Source organism: Cyanistes caeruleus, chromosome 1 (assembly GCF_971803275.1).
Source record: "Cyanistes caeruleus chromosome 1, bCyaCae1.hap1.1, whole genome shotgun sequence".
In the NCBI taxonomy this organism is placed as follows: domain Eukaryota; kingdom Metazoa; phylum Chordata; class Aves; order Passeriformes; family Paridae; genus Cyanistes; species Cyanistes caeruleus.
Window position 1 is genome coordinate 16033720 of NC_141701.1, and position 5906 is coordinate 16039625.

Sequence of the window (5906 nt, forward strand, 5' to 3'; positions counted from 1 at the left end):
ATATGATGAATTTTTGTAATCTGTAAAATTCAATGCAACAATTAATCATCTAAATTGCACTTTTGTATCAACACCCAGGGGTGTTTTCCCAGAGTATGGTGAACATGTTTTTAGGTGAGACTAAGCCAGATGTGATGGTAACTTTGAAAAAAAAAAAAAAGACTAGAGAGGTTCTACCATGATGCAGAAAGAAGCCATGGGAAGTAGTGTCTCATAAAACAACATCCTTACATCAAATGGTGCCAGTTTGATGACAAATCAAAAGAGAAAGTTGGGGTGTTGACTGGTGACATCCTAGATGCAGTAACAAAGTGTGCACCACAGGGACAGCATGAGAGGGACACCCAGGATGCACAAAATTTATAGTTTCACTTGGTTCTTATCAGAATTTCAGAGACTATGAACTACTCCACTTAAACACTATTTCTGATAGCTCTATCCTCTGTTGCTAATTTGAATGTTTTCGATCTTTACTGCAAGTAGTTGAAAGATTATGATTTCAGAGGAAGTGTTGAAGACAGCTCAGTTTAATTTCTGCCTCATTTAAGTAAATCACTGAAGTCTGCTCACCTAGGGGTTTCTTTCACATAGACTCACATACTAATGTTAATAAAGAAGACCATGGTTTGTACAGGGGAAAATTATATTCTTTATTAGTACTAACCTTTATTGTAATATAGTTAATTCAAAAAGCATGTTCTTAATAGCAGCAAGGCTGTGGGCTTGCTTCCTCTATGGGTCATTCATTTAAGAATTGGACCTGATGATTCTTGTGGTTCTCTTCCAACTCAGAATATTCAGTTACTCTGTGATGAGTAGGATGGGGAAAACAAAGAGCTCTTTCATTTCTTCTAAAGCTACCAAGTAGTCCTATAAAAGTTGCTCCTTTTTCTAACACCATCAAAAATTTAGCTACAATAATACAGAAGTGTTTCTTTCCAGAGGCTGACAATAAAAAAGAAAACTGAAAATAAATTCTCAGCTTCTCAAGTCCTTTTGGAAAAAAAATGAATTATTTTTTGAAATATTTTATTTAAGTGCAAAAATATTAAAAAATGGAAAAAATTAAAGCTTTTTTTTTGTTTGATTTGAAAACTAGAATTCTGATTTCATGTAAACATTAATGTTTCACTTTCAAAATCTTGAAATAAAAATTGCTGTGTTTTCTCAGTTTTATTTCTTTTCAATGTATATTAAGACACCATCTTTTCTCAGTTCTGACCATCCTCTAATTTCTTATACTTTTACCACATTCTAAATAAGGCTATAGGTGTATGTCTAGATATACTCTGGAAAATTTTTAATTCTGGGGTCTTCATCCAGACTAATCTGAGTTAAATATTAGATTGTTTAACTGCAGATATGCTAATCACATAACCTAGAAATTTGGTCACTTCTCTGGATTTTTTCAATAGAATATGAAAATGTCATGGCAGACTTTAAATAAGCAGACATAATCTTTGGGACACCTAATTCCTGCATGGGAAGTTTTAAGTAATTTAATCAAGTATGCTTACAATTTGTCTGAATTTGGTGGCTAAAATTTGGGTTGAAATGTCTTAAGTAGCTGATAAACTACAGTTTTGGGTTTTTGTTATAATGAACATTATTTATTCCCAGTGTAGCAGGTATACATTTTTTCCCTACACTATTTCAATTCTGCATCACAAAGTGCATTAAAAATACTGAACATTATTTATCCATTTTCAATAACATTGGATTCTGCAGTACAAACAAACAAACATAAAAAAGTGTACCAGACTTTGTCCATGAGGGTTTCGCCTTGAAATATGCCTGCATTATTTCACTCTTATTGAGGTAAAAAAACCTTTGCTTGTTTCTCTCCAAGTCAAGTTCCTTCTTCAGGAACAGCCAAGGACTGGCAATCTTATAGCTGCTTATCCTGAATCTCTTATCTGCCAAGTTTGAAATGTTTCTATTTATTTTCCTTCTACTGTTTTTAGAGTTTATATGTGTGACTCTGTCTGTAACAACAATTGAAAATTTTTGTTTGTGCTGATCAATTTTTGAGAAATGTGTGATTCATCAACTTCATTCTTCTATGCCATAATAACTTGGATTCATGTCTGAAATGTAACAAATTTCAAAAGACAAATTAGGCAAAATTTACAGCTCCCAGCCTGACCTAGAATCCAAACTGTTCTTTTTTTTTTTAATTTCTGAAAAAACATCTCTCTTTTTCCTGTTGCTGTATTTATTCACACAAAGCAGGGATAAAACTGCCTGGGCTTTGATCCTGTGTTCAGCCCATGCGGACACCACTGATCCAGTTGCCGGATCTCAGCCCAACTGAATAAGCACAGGAAACAATGAACTGACTGAACACAAAAGGCTTCCACTGATCTCTGTGGGTGTTTTGCCTCAATAAAAATGAGTCCTTAACTAAGAGAATCAGAGCTCTAAAGCTTCAATAAATATGCATGCCTGGGGCTGCTAATTGTTTTCTATTTTTAACATTTGAAATATATATATATATACATATTTTAAAAGAACTAGAGAAATTAAAGAACAAAACAGAAGAGGAGAAGACCATTCCATTTGTTGGTGAATAATTTTTTTTCCCACCTAAACTCATTATTTTCAATGCATTGTAAAATACTGATTTCAAGACTTAAAGAAAAAACACAGGGAGTGATACTGTGTCGGGGAAGAATAGTATTAAATAATAAGTAAATTATAAATCATAATCCCTAGGGCTAGGAATAAAGAGTTTGGCCTTCCCTAAGATTTTTGATTGCTCAATCTGTTAGCAATGTGTTTTGTGGCTCTTTGTCTAGCATAACTTCTATGCTCTACTTTACTGATTTTTATGTATAAGAAGACTGGTATCAGTGCAATTAATCAAAGCCTACCCCTGACATTGAAAAGTTCAGTGGCAATATTTATAGAGTGTTCTGAGACCATTTGATTGAAAGAATTCTTTAATGCATGATTTCAGTGGACAGCAAATAAAGTTATTTACTTGATAAATCTACTTTTGGTATTATTATTCATTTCACACCTTTAGAAGAGATTAAGAAGCACTCAAGGTAAATTTCATGGGAAAATTGATAGTTTTGTTGATATAACACAGTTAAAACCAGGAAACTGAAAGCTTCCAGTTTTTCAGAGAAGGGAAAAAAAGCATTTCAATCAGAAAATTCAATCTGCTTTCCTTAAGTCTGACCTTTCTTCTGGTTCTGATTAAAGATTATGGCCACCATTACCCATAGTAATGTGTTTGGTTCATGCACTCACCTTCTTCTTCTTCCTGGTTTGCAATGTAATGGGTCACATTATGACAGCTTTGTTGTCAGCCTTGAACAGCTCTGCTCCTGCAAGAACATTTTGTATGGTTGGTTGCACAGGTTTGTATTATTATTCTTCTTTATACAGTAGTAGAAATTATAATAGAACTGTAAAGGAATTTATTGAAGATTATAGAGGAAGCCTAAGCAGGTATTTTGAATTTCATGCTTAACTTGAAGATATCTAATGTTTGTCCAACTTCTGCTTGGAAATCAGAAATTGATTTGTTTTGTTCCAAGTGAAATCTTTATGTAGCAACAAGCTTGTTTACACTGCGAGTAATAAACTTAGACATGAATCAGAAAAAACTAATCATTGTGACTTCTGACTAAGACCCACTACTGAGTAAGAGGGAATTAGGAAATATTTAATGGAGAATACTTCTAGAAGTCTTCTGTGGAAAAAGATACTACAAGTAATGATTTTCAGTCCTATATGTGCTATTACACATTAATAAATCATTCAAATAAGTATATATTTCACCTCATCACAACTGCATTTCATTTAGGACCTCATTACTGATTAATAATTCTCATCATTGCCAAGATGCAAATCAGCAGATCTCAATGGTCAGTAATATAACAAAAATAAAGAAACACAGGAGATGTTTCTGACGTTGTCTTACTCCATCACAAGCAGAAGTGGCAATCTCAGTTTTGTAATTGTTCCAGTTATGTCCTCCCAGTTTACCTTTACTACTCCAATTTGCACTGTGAGACAGACAGAAGAAATATTAATGTTGAGATTGGACCCTGTAAAAGAAAAAGGAAAGTTTTTCAGTGGGATGTGAGCTCTGGTCTTGTTCCGTAGGTACCTGGGTAAATGTTAGTGTCATGCATATGATAGGACTTTCAGCTGCACTCTCTGCTTCCATCCAGAGTGAAAATCATTAAATTCTGAGTGAAATTCTCTAAAAGTGTAATTTTAGTGAATTTACTGCAGGTGTCTGTGGGACAGCAGCTGCAAAAGCTGTGGCTTAGTGAGTTGCACCATTTGAAAATACTGCAGGTGTGTATTTGCTTGTTTTCTCATTAGGAGTTGATTTGATATTTAGGCACACTGTATTGTTACACCACATGTGATGATGTGTTTATTTTGTTACCAAGATTGCTTCCTTGAGGGCGGCTCACTGAGAAAGTTAAAAAAAAGGCATAATTATATTAATTTTCTTTGACTCACTTTCACCCGTGCTTTAACAAGTTTGGTAATTAACAAGAAATTAATTTTCCCTTCTTCCATACAGTAATACAACCTGAATCCTTCATTTGCTGTCTTGTCTTTAAAGCATGATTTTTTGTCTTGCACTTTTCGAAATTTATCTTAAGCTAAGGTGTGTATGTGTAGTTCTCCACCTGTGAGGACTGTAAACAGTTTCTGACATGGTAAGGCCATCAGACAGGAGAATAAGGAGACACATTCATGGCCAAGCATGTCCTAACTTGACAAGATTAATGAATTATCCCAGTGCTCATACTTCACTTTGATTTAGTAAAGCATCTATGTTAGCCATATAGACAAAATATCTATAGAAAGAAGAGGCTATTAAAAACTAAAACACAAAAAAATCCCCAAAAACAAACAACAAAAAAAGCCAACTAAAAACAAAGAGGGAAGGAAGGAGGGAAGGAGGGAGGAAAAAAGGAAAAGGAAAAGGAAAAGGAAAAGGAAAAGGAAAAGGAAAAGGAAAAGGAAAAGGAAAAGAAAGACCTGGCAATTTTGCTGGTATATGTGAAATAAAACATTGGTTTTCAGTTGTGACTGAGCCAGATGCTGCACCTTAGGGAAAAATCTTAAAGACTATGCAACACAGACACTATCCTAATCACAACAGAGGAACATAATCCTAAAATTTGCCTTCTTGAACAGGTTATCAGTTTCAGAAAACCAGAAGGAGAAAACTCACTTCAGTGGAGATTAAAGGAGTTCTGTGTTGATGCTGTCATCTGAAACAAATACATGGTTTTTTATCAGACTACTCATAGAACCTGCAGTTTCTCACAGAACATGGCATTGAATGACTTGCCAGCTTCAGTGAATTGTTAGAAGTAATTACCGTATGCTTCAGCAAGAAAATTTGTTTAGATTTTAAATAAATGCCTTTCTTTTTGCAGTCTCCTTTATGTGATAGCAATGTTTTTCAATAACAGTTTAAGCAGCTATCATGTAGTTGAAGTAATAAAATATGAATTCTATCATAGTGGTCTGAACACCTGGTTTCCTCATACTTCTATAATGAAAAAGCAACAAAGAGATGGAAATAAATTTATTTTATTAAATATTTTTATTTCAAATTTTATGCATTTAGATGGATTTTTCAAGTTGAAATTAATTTTATTCTACTCACTCATATACAGAATACAGGTATAAGCATAAATATGTATCCTTGGCCATTCATTCCATTCATGAAAATAGTCTGCATAAGGCCTTGGACAAAATAACTGGGCCAGCTCTGGGCTTCACAGAATTGCTGCTTTATTAGGCTAGCAGTAAATGAGTGCCACTCTGGAATGAAGTGAAGCCAACAGAGTATATATACAGGGAGTACTTTGTGATGCATTTCTTTCTTGGCTGTTGCATATCTCTCCCTCAAATCCAGT

General features: G+C 34.1%; 1 long non-coding RNA gene across 1 annotated transcript; it reads right to left on the reverse strand.

Moving 5' to 3' along the window:
* Nucleotides 1-991: 991 nt before the first annotated feature.
* LOC111925214 (uncharacterized) lies at nucleotides 992-4104 on the reverse strand. The gene is made up of 3 exons (XR_015278725.1): nucleotides 3935-4104; nucleotides 3259-3335; nucleotides 992-2087 (listed from the first exon to the last, which is right to left on the reverse strand). It is a non-coding gene; the product is annotated as an uncharacterized LOC111925214 (long non-coding RNA).
* Nucleotides 4105-5906: the final 1802 nt, after the last annotated feature.